Here is a 16,633-nt window from a genome sequence, read left to right on the forward strand (position 1 = left end):
TATGGCGACATACTGTTGACAGAGGTAATTTTCTACATAAGGGAAGAGTATCGTCGTTTGTATTTTATAATCTCGTGAACAGTTTCCAAGCCGGGCTATTGGTGCCTATGTTGAACTGCGTACTGCTAACACCAACAGCCGGAGTGATCAGGACATTAACCGGACCGCGTGGTATGGAACTAAACCACCAGGAGAAATACCATCCCTCACTAAAACCAACTTCAGTTTAATGCCAAATTCGTACCAGATATAATGTGGCACAAAGAAAATCTTATGAAAGCGGACCAGTTTGAGGCAATTTTCCAAGAATTTTTTTTTTTCAGATAATTCAATAGGAGCATCAGAATGAAGCTTCATATGTGAATTACCTGTGACTGGTTTCGAGTGGTCTCTTACATTCGAAGTCTTTATATATTGTGTCTGGAGAATCTGTAAATGTGCTGTGATCAGCTGAGAATCTCTTGCCACAGTTGTTGACTCCCGAGGGATTAATGAATCCCCTGGCAAATAATAATTATTCTTTATATCAAATTAAAACAAAATGTAAACTATATACAAACTTCTTTAGTAAGTATGAAAATCACCTCGGTAGGCCGCCGCCGCCGCCGCCGCCACCACCACCATCACCACCGCTACCACACCCACCACCACCACCACCACCACCGCCGCTACCACACTCCTCACCACCACCGCCACTGCCGCCACCACCGCCGCTACCACCACCTCACACCGCCACCGCCGCCGCCACTGATGGTACCACCATCCCTCACCGTTTCCCTCATCGCCGCCGCTGCCGCCGCCGCTGCCTAGTTCACCAAGCACTTGACAAGCCTCTCTGAGGAAGTAGTAGAAACTCGATTCTGTCAGAGGTATATCAGAGGTACACGTAAAAAAAAAACCCTCAAAGGAGGTGCCTCGATACTAGCTCTTGATCCAGGCGGCTGAAATGACCGTAACCTTTCTTGAGCCGACCCTGATTACCTCCCCCCCCCCCCAGGGCTCTGTGACTCTACTGATCTTGACAAGATAATTTCCTCTAAGTTTTGTTTTTGTTGTCTACACGGCGTCACATGTGCAGAACAACCTATTAGACAACCTAGAACAACCTAGTAGAGCTCTACTATTTTCCGCCATTTTCAGAGCTTTGTTGCCAGACTATTAGCGGCAGATATAAGAAATACTGCTGGAACAAAAGTACGTTTTACCATTTGGTCCTAGGCGCATGTCAATTAGACACTAGGCCTGTTGTATGTGCATGCGTGTGTATGTGTGTGTGTACTCACCTATTTGTGGTTGCAGGGGTTGAGTCATAGCTCCTGGCCCCGCCTCTTCACTGACTGCTACTAGGTCCTCTCTCTCCCTGCTCCATGAGCTTTATCATACCTCGCCTTAAAACTATGTATGGTTCCCGCCTCCACTACTTCACTTTCTAGGCTATTCCACGGCTTGACTACTCTGTGACTGAAGAAATACTTCCTAACATCCCTTTGATTCATCTGAGTCTTCAACTTCCAATTGTGACCTCTTGTGTCTGTGTCCCATCTCTGGAACATCCCGTCTTTGTCCACCTCGTCTATTCCGCGCAGTATTTTATATGTCGTTATCATGTCTCCCCTGACCCTCCTGGCCTCCAGTGTGTGTGTGTTGTGTGTGTGTGTGTGTGTGTGTGTGTGTGTGTGTGTGTGTGTGTGTGTGTGTGTGTGTGTGTGTGTGTGTGTGTTGAATCAGGTGATCGCCTCCCACTTAATAACACAATCACACGGGTCCCCTCCCTCACAGTTCTTCCGGATTCCTTCAAATATTGAATTTCTTCTAGAGGATAAAGTTAATAAATTAGCCTAAATTAGTCAAAGTTTCGTGGAGGAAAATGTAAAATATAATTTTGTTATATGAGTGTCAAGCATCAGCCATAATATTAGATAGAAGTAAATAATGAATCTGAGTAATGCCATAACTCACTATGATGTCATGAAGGTAGATAAATATACTTATGGAGCAACTTGCAGTATAAACAAAGTGACTGACACTGTAGTGGCCAGGTTGACGCTTGGTTAGAAGTACTCCAGGAAGTTTTATACACACGCACGTACATGGAAGCCAGGAGCTGATACTCGACCCCTGCAACAACATATAGGCGAATACACACACACTGCTACTACTACTACTACTACTACTACTACTACTACTACTACTACTACTACTACTACTACTACTACTACACACTTGATTACCAAGCCAATGCAAAATATGTGATCAACCTTACGGTCACTCACTAGAGCACTATACGCTTGAACATAAGAACGTAAAGAAGGAACACTGCCTCAGGCCTACTGGCCCATGCGAGGCAGGTCCAAGTCTCCTACCGGCTTAAGCCAATGCCCCAACCTAGTCAGGTCAGGTCACATTCACTTAAGGAAGGAACACGGCAACTGACCTAGTAGCACAAGCTAATCAGGTCCAACTCACACCCACCCACACCCACTCATGTATTTATCTAACCCACTTTTAAAACTACACAACGTTTTAGCCTCTATAACTGTATTCGGGAGTTTGTTCCACTCATCCACAACTCCCACATATCCATCATCAACCAGGCTGTGATGGATACGTGGGGCAGCGAGCCTCCAGCAGCAACAGCCTGGTTGACCAGGCAAGCACCAGACGAGCCTGACCCATGGCCGGGCTCAGAGAGTAGATAAACTCTCGAAACTCTTCAAAGGTATATCAAAGGTATATCTATTACCAAACCAGTGCTTTCCTATATCCTTCCTGAATCTGTAATACGGTGACCAAAACTGTGCAGCATAATCTAAATGAGGCCTAACTAAAGGTATATAGAGTTGAAGAACAACCTGAGGACTCCTATTATTTATGCTTCTTGATATGAAGCCAAGGATTCTGTTAGCTTTATTGCGAACACTAATGCACTGTTGTCTCGGTTTCAGATTACTACTAACCAGAACTCCTAAATCTTTTTCGCAATCCGAAATATTAAGATCTACATTATTTAGTTTATATGTGACATGGTTATTTTCCTGTCCAACATTTAGAACTTTGCATTTGTCTATATTAAACTGCATCTGCCACTTCTCCGGCCACTGCATCAGTCTATTCAAATCTTCCTGGAGTGCTCGAATGTCCTCGTCAGAATTAATTCGACGGCCTATTTTGGTGTCATCGGCAAACTTGCTTATGTCGCTCTTTATGCCCTCATCTATGTCGTTTATGTAGATTGTGAACAACAGGGGTCCCAACACTGATCCCTGTGGAACACCACTCGTGACGCTAATTTCTCCCCATTTATGCAAACTCTCTGCTGCCTATTTGTCAACCATGCCTTTATCCAGGAAAAAAATTCTCCTCTTATTCCATGTGCCTTAATTTTCCTCAATAGTCTCTGATGTGGGACCCTGTCAAAAGCCTTACTGAAGTCCATATACACAATATCATATTCATTACCATGATCTACCTCCTCAAATACCTTAGTGAAAAAAAATAATAAATTCGTATGGCAGGAACGCCCCTTTGTAAAACCATGCTGAGATTCGTTGATTAATTTATGCTTTTCAAGGTGGCTACGAACTCCCTCGGCAATTACTGATTCCATAAATTTTCCCAATATGGAGGTTAGGCTTATTGATCTATAGTTCGAAGCTGAGGACCTGTCACCTACTTTGAAAATAGGTATCACATTTGCCATTTTCCACTTATCTGGCTCCATGCCAGTTTGTAGTGATATGTTGAAAAGATTAGCCAAAGGTTTGCTAAGCTCCTCTTTACATTCCTTTAGAACCCTTGCGTACAGTTCATCAGGGCCTGGGGATTTGTTAGGTTTTAATTTATCTATTCTATTTGCTTAAGGACCATGTCACTTGTGACCCTAATCGTGCATAGTTTATTATCGTCCTGTTCTACATAATTTATTATTTCTGGAATATCGCTGGTATCTTCCTGTGTAAAAACTGAGAGAACATTATTCATCATTTCAATAAAGGTTAAAGAATATTTGTGTCTACAAATATTCTTCTCCAGGAGAAACAAGAGCACTGGGCCCATTGATTGGTGATAAAGTGCAAGGTAATGTGGTGGAAGGCTTAACCCACTAAATCTCTGTCTCTCTCTCTCTCTCTCTCTCTCTCTCACACACACACACACACACACAGTACTGGGGGACTAGACTGTGTCATCACCTCCTGATATATCACCGACTAATTATTAACTCCACACTTGTTTGACATACTGTGTAAATATATCTCATTCATAAGCAATACTCACACAAAACGCTATAGGAATATAATACTGTAACGGAGAGTTTTCAACTGTTATAACTTAACTAAGATAAACATGGAAAATACAGATAAATCTAAGCAGCAATTGCAATTAGTTTCTCGTCCCAGTGCGGACAAGGTTTCTATGCCTCTGCAGAAAGCTCTAGCAGACTCTTCTGGTTCAGGATCTGCACTTGCAATCTCTCAAGACGAGAATCTAGACTGACTTGTGGTTATAAAAGGCCATACACTTAGTTTCTCCACACGCACCCCAACTCTCCAGTTACCAGGATCTGGTCTGCCCAAGACGTGGCTTCACCTCATAATGAAACTCTTACTGAATAAATCCTCTTCTTCTCTGGCATCCTGGACAGTCCGTGAATATTCTTGGTGAATCATAAACCATATCACTTTGATGGAGCGGAAAAAAAAAGGTTATTTTTTTGTACTGGCGTCAGTTTCATTCTCTTTGAACTTCACGGCAATGGAGTGAACGGAAAGTTAAATTTGAAAAATTCTGTGATTTTTTTTAATATAGAAATTAAGAATATAACGTTTTTTCTCACTTGTATTTAATGTTATTCGTTAATTATAAATACTCGAGTTTTTATAATCTGTCAACATAATATTAATGTTGGTTAGTATGTTGGATATGAGCAGATGGGAGTGGCTCAGAAAAAAAAAATTACCCGTTTCTTCCAGAGCTTCACTGAGTACACAGCGTTTTGCATTGCAAATTGAGTACCGGATCCTCAATTAGGTCGCAACTGTATTGCAACATGATCGTCAATGAGTTCATAAGTATATTGCAACACGAGCCGAACATTAGTTCCAAAATGAGTTTGCAAGTGTAACGTGACACTAATTGTGCGCCAGACGCTCTGGTTGCTCGCCAGTGTATTATAACATAAACTGAGCTCCAGGTCCTCGTTAAGTTCGCAAGGGTACTACAGCACGCATACTCAAATGAACAGCGTTCATGATGAGTAAAGATGAATCGCGAATGTTGAAGTCCAGCACCCGAGGCATCCTACATGAGCCGTGCTTAGTGAATGGAATCAGTAACGTCCACACACTACCGTCCTGGTTGAAGAATTAGACATATGAGCAATTGCAGGTGTTCAGCACCGCAGTCTAATAACAGGTGTTCAGTACCGCAGTCTAATAGTAGGTGTTCAGCACCGCAGTCTAATAGTAGGTGTTCAGCACCGCAGTCTAATAACAGGTGTTCAGTACCGCAGTCTAATAGTAGGTGTTCAGTGCCGCAGTCTAATAGCAGGTGTTCAGTACCGCAGCCTTGGTCAGTGGGAAAGATATCCAGTTGTTTTGCATCAACCTGTCGGTATTATATACCACGGATGTCTGGATACAGTCTTAGCGATATTAAGACCGGACGGCGGTGAACGGATGGAGGATCGAGCCTCTATCATTTCTTGCGTTGATGGAAGTGGTATGGAGATACCGGCAAATTGTAAGTAAAAGTCAAGTAAACACTGATCAAGCTCGTACTTTTCTTTAATCACAACATTCCTTGCGTTGAATGACCCGGACATGTGGAGAGCTTCATATAAATGCAATGCAAGAAAGAACAGGAGAACAAATATTAACTTGTGACGGGGGATACAAGGTAATAATAACATCCACGGCACTAAAACTTCTTTCAAGATTTATAAGTGAAGGGATTCTTGATAAATAATTATTTTCTAAGTGCGCCTCTCCCAAAAATCGTAGATATTTTGAATAATTTTCCGTAAAGCGCTAAACCCGTGTAGGTCATTCAGTGTAGTGAATATTGGAGGGTCGATTCTCTGTTCGGAAAAAATCGTAAATCACTGTGAACGCGTGTGAACGTATTCCATTCAGCTGGTCGTAACAGAGTGCAGTGCGCGTGTTGTCAGCGAAATATTCTATCCACAAACGTTTTGCAGAAAGTGTTGGACAAAATGTAAGCTGTGGTCAGAAAATTTGTTTTCCAAAATTTTTATTGTGTGTGTGTGTGTGTGTGTGTGTGTGTGTGTGTGTGTGTGTGTGTGTGTGTGTGTGTGTGTGTGTGTATGTATGTGTGTGTGTGTGTGTGTGTGTGTGTGTGTGTGTGTGTGTGTGTGTGTGTGTGTGTGTGTGTGTGTGTGTGTGTATTTTGTACACAAAACAGAACTATATTTTATATGACTGTTATCCTATACGTAACAGCCAGCTGTGTGTGTACTCACCTAGTTGTACTCACCTAGTTGAGGTTGCGGGGGTCGAGTCCGAGCTCCTGGCCCCGCCTCTTCACTGATCGCTACTAGGTCACTCTCCCTGAGCCGTGAGCTTTATCATACCTCTGCTTAAAGCTATGTATGGATCCTGCCTCCACTACATCGCTTCCCAATCTATTCCACTTACTGACTACTCTGTGGCTGAAGAAATACTTCCTAACATCCCTGTGATTCATCTGTGTCTTCAGCTTCCAACTGTGTCCCCTTGTTACTGTGTCCAATCTCTGGAACATCCTGTCTTTGTCCACCTTGTCAATTCCTCTCAGTATTTTGTATGTCGTTATCATGTCCCCCCTATCTCTCCTGTCCTCCAGTGTCGTCAGGTTGATTTCCCTTAACCTCTCCTCGTAGGACATACCTCTTAGCTCTGGGACTAGTCTTGTTGCAAACCTTTGCACTTTCTCTAGTTTCTTCACGTGCTTGGCTAGGTGTGGGTTCCAAACTGGTGCCGCATACTCCAATATGGGCCTAACATACACGGTGTACAGGGTCCTGAATGATTCCTTATTAAGATGTCGGAATGCTGTTCTGAGGTTTGCTAGTGTGTGTGTGTGTGTGTGTGTATGTGTATGTGTATGTGTATGTGTGTGTGTATGTGTGTGTGTGTGTGTGTGTGTGTGTGTGTGTGAACCACGCCACACACCTGGTTGTCAAGGTCACACCAGATCAGGTCGTCAAAGTCACACCAGATCAGGTCGTCAAGGTCACGCCAGACCTGTTGTGGTCTTGACGTGGTCAAGGAAGGTGAAATCGCAGATCTATAGAATGTACAGAGAACTATTGCAAGTATTAGCTTAGTCAGCCACCTTAATTACTGGAAATATTTAAGTCCTTTGACCTATACTCCCTGGATCGAAGATACATCATAATCTACACCTAGAAAATTCTAGAGGGGCTGGTCCAAAATCTTCACACAGAAATCACTCCCTACGAAAGCAAGAGACTAGGTATACGGTACAATATACCCTCTGTGAAAAGCAGGAGTGTCATGAGTGCACTAAAAGAAAACACAATAAGCGTCCAGGGCCCAAGACTGTCCAACAGCCTCTCATCATGCAGAAGTGGAAGTACCAATCGACTTCCGGCTGCCTTCAAGAAGGAACTGTGATTCATACGTTGGATTGCACCTGGCCACCAGTAACAGCCTCGTTGATCATGCTGTGATTCTTTGGGAGGCCTGGTCGAGGACTGGGCCGCGGGGACGTTGACTCCCGGAACGACCTCCAGGCAGACGACCAGACAAGGTCGCCAAGACCCCACCAGCTGACTTCAGAAAAAAGTCCATGAATGACAGTTTGCCTGCGTATCATGCAACAAAACTTTTTCAATAAAAGCTGAGAAAAGTAATAATAGAGAGAAACATTAAAGATGCAGCTGTACAAGACACTGAGAAAACTATAAACATACATTAACAAAATCTTACATTAGGTAAAGTTAAATAACATTTTGTTCGACCTCACCTGTGATATACTTGTCTGGTCCTTTCATGGTCAACCAGGCTATTGCTGTTGGTGACCCACTGGCCCACACATCCATTACAGCCTGGTTTGTCTGGCACTTGTCTGAAATATTGGTCGAGTTTCCTCTAGAAGACTTCTATACTTATCCCAACAATATTTATTATATCTTCTAGGCTCACGAATGTTTATATAGTCTTCTTTTAAGAACATAAGAATGGAGGAACACTGCAACAGACCTATTGGCCCATACTAGGCAGGTCCTCAAAGTCAACCATTCCCACCCCCTTACTACTCTCTAGCAGCCTGCCATCTGACTCCTGGCACTATATATATACTCGTCCTTAGTTATCTCTGTATTAGGACTGAAGAAGTCACTCGTGGCAAAGCGTTTCCTTTAATAAATGTCCATTTATTTTCTTATAGTATTTGCCCAGGCAACAATAAATACTAATTGCTCTGGAAAACAAATTATTTCCAACACATCTTTGCAAAATGCCACATATTACAGGACGCCCTCCCTTCTTCTTAATTATGTCTGTCACTTACCTATATCTGTTAATCAAGTCCTCGCTCCTACGTTGCCTCCAGCACTGAGGCAGAAAATAGGATTGGTCCCATTTCCTTACATGATGTCAAGACGGCTAAGAATATCCTGCATCCCAACCCCAGAAAAACACACCATCTGCCCCATCTTCCTATCTCTAAGACAAAACGCCCTATTCATAAATTTAATTTGACTGTCTCCAACAACTGACACAGATCAGCTCATTAGTTTGTTCATGGCATCTCTGCCATTCACTGGATTTATTTTATATTTCCTCTCATATCCTCACTCCAGTGCATTGCTATTATAGTAGGTAAATGACCAGGCCGTCAAGCATCTTCTACATTTATATATTAAGATGTGTCTCTGAACCCTTTCTCCCCCATTTTTGTACAGCCTATTCTCAAGACTGCCTGAAGAATTACTTTCAATAGCCCTATTAACCATTGCTAGGCAGGTCTTATTCAAATCCAATTTTTCTTGTTCTTATATTTGTCTTGTCTATTTTTAAAACTACTGAAGGCTTTAGCTTCAATGACTACTTGGCAGATTTTGCCACTCATCGATACCTCTATTTCCAAACAGTACTGTCTTGGAGACACAAAATCGACAAATATGCGCTAAAATATTTATTGGTGCTTCACTGTAGACCTCGTGACTTAGTCAGTGTGAGGTGCTATTACTGGCTGACTGAAGCTGCTAATGTGACATACCTGTGACATACCAGTGGCATACCAGTAACATTCCTGTCACATACCTGTGACCAGTTGCTATTTTTTTCCCACAGCTTGATATGTGGCCTAACTTCCCAGTTGAGCTCCTCACATGTTGCTCCTTGCAACAAGTAGGCTCACATAACTAACACAGCCTGGCTGATGAAGCAACTCTAGCAGAAAATTAACTAGATTCCTCATTTCACAAGAGAAGCCGCTAACATCATTCTTAGTTCGCTGTCATCATTACTAATGCTTAACTCTCCTAACAATTCACTATTATCGTCGCCAATTCACTTTTATGGCTAACTTATTTTATGCATCAAATGGTTGATTAATGAGGTGTAAAGCCTGTAGACTACACGAGGGTATTTTAAGTCTGCACAGTAACTTTTTATCCACCAGACGAAAATACTTTAGTCCTTAACATAGGGATTAAAGTACCTTCTCAACACATATGAGCTGAGAGCAATACACTTCTCAAGGAATATATCCTGTGATTGTAGTTAGTCACAATATGACAAACTTAATTTATATTGCAAATAAAATCACAGTATTGGCAAAATCCGCTGATATACTCACATTTTGTTAAATTCTAAATTTATTAGTCGGAAGTCCAAACCAAATAAATAATTCTTACCAAATTAGAATAAGATATAAGTTAACGGAAATTTAACGAAAGAGAAGTTGCCCCACTTGATTGTGGTAGTCACCCAGTGTCTTAGAAAAGAGGCTTCTCTAATTCTCCCTATGGCATTCCTTCTATTCATTGGTTCACATTTATCTAATACATTTGCAAAATACATGTAAACAACACCAATACCTTTTTTCCAAGCGCCTCTATGATTTTGTTATAGTGGTTTCACAGCTGTGAGAGAAAGGATATTCCTACTATGAAGTTATGTTGACTGAGATATGTAGATAATGTCTTTCAATAAAAACAGCAACTCACGGAACTAGCAGGATTCGAATCCATTGCAAGGCTGACCTAAAACTAAGAGGCGCCTCTGCCTTCGTAGCATCCTCTCAGAGACTTTATAACGCGTACAGTCTTCAATATTGCACATGAATGGCATACAATACCTACAAGATGAAGAACTAGACACATGTGCAGCATCTGGGTATCTTTACTTGTAGACGTTTCGCCAACCAGTGGCTTTATCAGTACAAGGATATAATGTGAAGTCCTTCAGTCCCTCAGCCTTGGTGAAGAGTACTGCTGGTGCTCTTCACTAACTCCAAGGCTTAGGGACTGATTACCTCATCTTTTGTATATAATTCTACATTCTTCACATTATGTCCTGTATTATATTAATAAAGAAACTGGTTGGCAAAACGTCTACAAATAAAGTTACTCAGATGTTGCACGTGTCTAATTCTTCATAATGTCTTCAATATTGGCCACTTTGGATCTTTGCTGTGTTTTTTTTTTATACGCAAGGCTGTTAGTATTTTTCAGGGTCAGTGGAATCTCCTCTAAATCGAAGCTCTTTCTCTAAAACACATTGAGTGCCGATGCTAGTTGTGGTATTTCAGATGGCGTCTCTGCACACAGAACTTTGAAAATTCTTTTCGAGGGATAGGAAGGTGATTGCACTGCGGGAGTGAGAGAAGAATGCGGGTTGGTTTTATTTGCTAATAACTGGTGTTGGAGTTTTGGAGGCGGTGATGTGGGTGTGAGGTGAGGTGTGGTATGGTGAGATAAAAGTAAGAGGTTTGGTGAGGTGCAGCTAGGTGGGAGCGAGGTGTGGTGAGGTAGGGTTGAGGTGTAGTGTAGGCTAGCAGGTCACTAGCCTCAGAAGAATGGATGGCAAAGCAGGCAACAGTCTGACTTTAAACTGCGAGGGGAAAACAGCTATTGAAACCAGTGACAGGTATGAGGCTGCAAATTGAAATTAACACTGACAAGAATGTGAGACATACGCGATGCGGTATTAGGACATTTATTGAGGGGAGTTTCGCCCACCAGGGCTTTAACACTCCAATACAAAGAACAGGAAAAGGAGATTATATATAATGGATCGAGTCAGTTGCTGCATAAGCTGTGAGCAGCTTATGCAGCAGTAAGTAATGGCAGTGTTCAACCTTGGTAGAATGTGTTTGATCAGAATGTTCGATAATATGAATCTGTGTTTCGAGCATTAATGTTAGTGGAAGTGATGAGAGAAGATTCCTAACATTGTCTGCGATTTAAGTCTGATTTCTTGATGGCAATTTGGCTTCTAGGAATTTCAAGAGATGATTGCATTATTTTATCCTTTCTTTGACAAGCGAATTTATGATTACCGGTGCATTGTTTGAGGTTCCTAGACGATTCCCCCAACATATAATTTATGATATTGCCCACGTGAAATAGCGTAGATGTACTGAATGTACTGTACACAGATAACCAGCACATAGGAGAGAGGAGCTTACGACGACGTTTCGGTCCGACTTGGACTTTGTAAATGGTCCAAGTCGGACCGAAACGTCGTCGTACGCTCCTCTCTCCCATGTGCGGGTTATTTGTGTATTGTTCCAGTCACGGTATTGTGCCTTTTTGTTACTGATGTACTGTAGTGTGTGTGTTCTTTTTGGTTAATAGGTTCTTGATGGTAATGGCAACTAAACTGGCTACGCGTACATCTGCAATGAAGTTGCGGATATTCTCCGAAATCTGTCCTACCGGGAAAATAATGTATCGATCTAGACTCTGCCTACCGGATACTGAAGCTTGGAGAACGTATTGTGTATATAACTGCATTAATCTTCGATGAAAGCAGAGATCGAGATTCCACAAACACTCCAATAAAACCCTATGATAACTCCATTCTCATCGTTCATTCCTCTCAGGTCTGGAGTAAATCTCCTTCCAAACCACTGTATGTTTTCACTTTCAACCGACTGATTAGGTGGATTTAGTGATGCACGACTATAAGGTAATTATCCAGGAGGCAAAATTCTATCCCAGCAAAGATGAAAAAAACGTTCACAAACGAACTATCAGATCTGAGTAACAAGGCCCCGTCCCATCATTAAGTAGGTTTACCAGGTTCAGGGAAGGTGGTGCCCTGTCCCATCATTAAGTCGGTTTGACAGGTTCAGGGAAGGTGGTGCTCTGTCCCATCATTAAGTCGGCTTGCCAGGTTCAGGGAAGGAGGTGCCCTGTCCCATCATTAAGTCGGTTTGACAGGTTCAGGGAAGGTGGTGCCCCGTCCCATCATTAAGTCGGCTTGCCAGGTTCAGGGAAGGTGGTGCCCTGTCCCATCATTAAGTCGGTTTGCCTGGTTCATGGAAGGTGGTGCCCCGTCCCATCATTAAGTCGGCTTGCCAGGTTCATGGAAGGTGGTGCCCCGTCCCATCATTAAGTCGGCTTGCCAGGTTCATGGAAGGTGGTGCCCCGTCCCATCATTAAGTCGGTTTGCCAGGTTCATGGAAGGTGGTGCCCCGTCCCATCATTAAGTCGGCTTGCCAGGTTCATGGAAGGAGGTGCCCCGTCCCATCATTAAGACGGTTTGCCAGGTTCAGGGAAGGCTGTGCAGGTCTTGCCTCACCTGCCCCGGGGACCAGGTGCTGCAATGACTCATTTCACAACACGTAGCCAGGCGGGACACACGCAGCGACGGTCACACACATGGGGAGAGGAAGTGTGCATTAACTAATCGAAATCAATGGAGAGGGGAATAGAGGAAGCGTAGATAATAACAGAGGCGAAAGGGAGGAGAAAAAAAAGAGGGCTATAATGTTAGAAACAAAGCGAAAAATAACTTTGGTGCAACTTTACTATATTACGTATAATTATCTACCCGATCATAGAAGGAACTGTCAATGGCATAAAAAATACAACTTACCGTCTAATGCTGTGTTTTTTGAAACAGGAATCACAAGACTTATGAGTTGTATTCTACAAGTGCAAGTGTGTGGTAGACACCGTTTCTGTATATCAGTTTTTTTTTTATTTGTAGATGTTTCGCCATCCAGTGGCTTTATCAATGGAAAAATAGACACAAATGCGGTATAATGAGATCCTTTATTGGCTACGTTTCGCCCACACTGTAGGTTTTATCAAGTCACAAACACATCTAACTGGGTGAAGAGTACATGTGTATATATAGTGTGGAGAGTCAGGTGGTGTGTGTGTGTGTGCGTGTGTGCGTACTCACCTAATTGTACTCACATAATTGTATTCACCTAATTGTACTCACCTAGTTGTACTCACCTAATTGTGGTTGCAGGGGTTGATACTCAGCTTCTGGCCCCGCCTCTTCACTGATCGCTACTAGGTCCTCTCTGCTTCATGAGTTTTGTGTGTGTGTGTGTGTGTGTGTGTGTGTGTGTGTGTGTGTGTGTGTGTGTGTGTGTGTGTGTGTAGTTGTTTGCAGCCTCACGGGCGGGTGTCATCGTACGTCAGTCACCAGTTGAAATCTTGCTATTCCACGAGAGACATTAAAGGCAAATGAGTTTCCTGGAGTGATGTGTCTGGAAAAATTACTAGAGACAGCAAATGACACTCCTATGATTTTTTTGGAGGAAGCTGAAGTATGAGTACCAATATATATTTAATTTTTATTGATTCGTAGTTCATTGAAACTAGTCATGATTTTAGCTGTCAGAATCTGGCTGCTCTAAAGATTTTGCAATAATAACGTTTTTTTTAGACCTTGAGAGTATTTGGAGTAAGATTTAATTCGTTTCGAGGCAGAGAGAAGGTGTGATGTACACTCACTGCTGGAACCAGTAATTCGTAATGGCTTCCTGACTCTAAGCCTTTTCAAGCCATTCAGCTTAATAAAGCTTAAAATTCCTTTTACACTTTTACCTTTGAATTTTTCTGACGTGTAAATAACCAAAATTTGACGAAAATAAAATTCTAAGAAAAAGTTTTACTCATAATTCAATGATTAAAAGCAACGGTTGGAAGTTCATTTCTCGACCTTTATTATGTTAGGAAGAGGAAAAAAAGCTTTAAAACACTAATGAATTCAAGTTTGAGAATCTGATAATGATCTACTTATGTTTTTTGTTATGTTTGTGCAGTACTGATGGCAGCGATTTTAAGTTTCTTTTTAAGTGAGAGGCAGCAAGTTGGGGAGAGCGGTGAGGGAGGAACCACCTGGAGGAGGAACCACCTGGAGGAGGAACCACCTGGAGAACCATCTGCTTCCGCTGCCCAAATCTCTAGCTGGGGAAAAAATTATTTTTCACTGATAATAACAAATTGTATCGAGTGGAAATTCTATCCGCAGATTGTTTCTCATAGCATATTAGATTGATCTGAATCCTACTTACTTGGATTTATAAAAAAATTATTTTAGTATAATTTAAATTAATTGATTTCATCAGATGTCTGGCAGTGGTATATCATTTTTTCTTACCTTGCGGGCGGGAGTACGATGATTCTGCAAAAACACAATGTTGAGTAGCCCAAGGACTAATTTTGAAGTGGTGAACACACCTGTCTCGATGCTCTAATTCTCAAAGGAAGAATTTTTATAGGGCAAGAAATGGCTGCCTTGCTTCTTATTGAGCACTCGCTCTTGATTCTTTCATTTGTTGATGAAATGATTCTGGTATGACAGCTGCAGTCCGAGCTCTCTTGCCACGAGTCATAATCAAGGGATGGTGCAGATGGTGCAGGTGGAAGAATAAGCCTACTAGTAGTGAAAGTGAAGAGTGGCTGCATAACATGAGTGAGCACTGATGCTGCTCCTCGGTGATACAATAGACACGCTGACACAAAATTCGAAATGTAAATGACAGCATGTCGACGGTCCTGTGTGGGATCTGGAGCACACGGGAAATATTTTAGAGATCATCTTGATTTCAGAAAAAGCATATGATAAAACATTGCTACTAATAAGCACAAATTTATTCTTCTTTAGAATATTGTTCAATACTGACGGTCCCGTTCAGAGCAGATGAGATATCACAGTTGAAACGGAAACTGAGATCATTTACGGCCCGCATAAATCCAGTTAAGCATTTAAATTACTGGGAACGCTTCATAGTCCTAAATAGGTACTCACTGGAGCGGAGGAGAGAAATATACACGATAATATATACGTGAACTTTGTTTACCTGCTTAGTCCTAAAATTGTACCCTGGCATAACATACGGGAGTGACAGATATGTGACGAAGTGTAAAATAAAGCCAGGGAACAGCAGGGGACAATAAGAGAACATTGTATCAACATCCATGGCCTCAGAGTTTTCAACATCTTACCAGAAGATACCAGAAACACTGCTGACACGATTGTAAAAGTGTTTAAGAGAAAACTGGAAAAGTGTCCCTACCAAGTGGCAGGTCAACAAGGCTGTGATGGACATGTGGGCCAGCGGGTCGCCAGCATCTACAGTCTGGTTGACCAGGCAAGCACCAGACAAGCATGGCCTAGGGCCGGGTATCGGGAGTAAGAAAAACTCTCGAAATCTATCAAAAGTATAAAAACACTCATCTACATAGTGATTCTCTCTCTCTCTCTCTCTCTCTCTCTCTCTCTCTCTCTTTCCTTAATGGCTTCCCGAAAAGCTTTCTTGCAGATGTCTTAGATTGCTCTCCCTCCTTGCTCCACTTCTCAGGCTGCAACAATCACACACACTGTGTGCCAGACACAAATGGCACATCCCATCTCTGAAGAGCTGTGTATCCTCAAGCAGCTGCCCAAGTGCAGCTTCAGGAACCACTTCAAGGATGAGGGCAGAGAAAATTTCTTTGTCGTTGTCATAGTCTCCGGTTCCTCCTCATCGTTCTCTGCCTCTTTCGCCTCCTCTTCTTCCTCTTCACTCATCACCGCTTCTTCCTGCTCTGTTTCCTCCTGCTTTTCCTTCTTCTCTTTCAATTTTTATTCCTCTTCCTCCTCCTCTTTCATTCTCCCTCACTACCTCCTCCTTCTTCTATTGTTGCTGTTCCTCCTCCTGTTATTGCTGCTCCTTCACCTGCTCCAGTTGCCTCTGCTGCTGCTGCTTCCCCTCCTACTTCTGTTCCTACTGCTCCTCCTGCTTCCCCTGCTCCCCCTGATCCTTCTGCTTCTGCATCCTCTGCTCCCCCTGCTCCTCCTGATCCTTCTGCTCCTGCTCCTCCTGCTGCTCCTTCCGCTCCTTCTCTTTCTCCTGCTCGTCCTGGCTGCCAGCTTCGCGCCATGTGTTTTCCCTTACCAGCGTTGTCGAGTTATCTGGTGTTCTTATAACACTGTGTGTGCACTGTGTCTTGTAGGGAGTGTGTCTGGTCGTGGCAGTCAGGAGCCTGAGTGTGCATAATCATGATCATAGTTGTGCTCGTATTGGTCGAGTGGTAGCCCCAGCATCATTTCTGTCGATTGGTTTAACTAATTCCGGCCCTCCAGGGTCTGATCATACCTACTTTTGACAGAGTAGGTATGATCAGAGACAGAGACAGAGACAATTTTATTGG

At 42.6% G+C, this 16,633-nt stretch overlaps 1 protein-coding gene across 18 annotated transcripts in view; it reads left to right on the top strand.

The window, feature by feature from the left end:
• Window positions 1–16,633, top strand: part of LOC128692119 (serine-rich adhesin for platelets) — a 580,093-nt gene that overhangs the window by 492,364 nt on the left and 71,096 nt on the right. The window lies entirely within an intron of this gene.

This window comes from Cherax quadricarinatus, chromosome 15, assembly GCF_038502225.1.
Source record: "Cherax quadricarinatus isolate ZL_2023a chromosome 15, ASM3850222v1, whole genome shotgun sequence".
In the NCBI taxonomy this organism is placed as follows: domain Eukaryota; kingdom Metazoa; phylum Arthropoda; class Malacostraca; order Decapoda; family Parastacidae; genus Cherax; species Cherax quadricarinatus.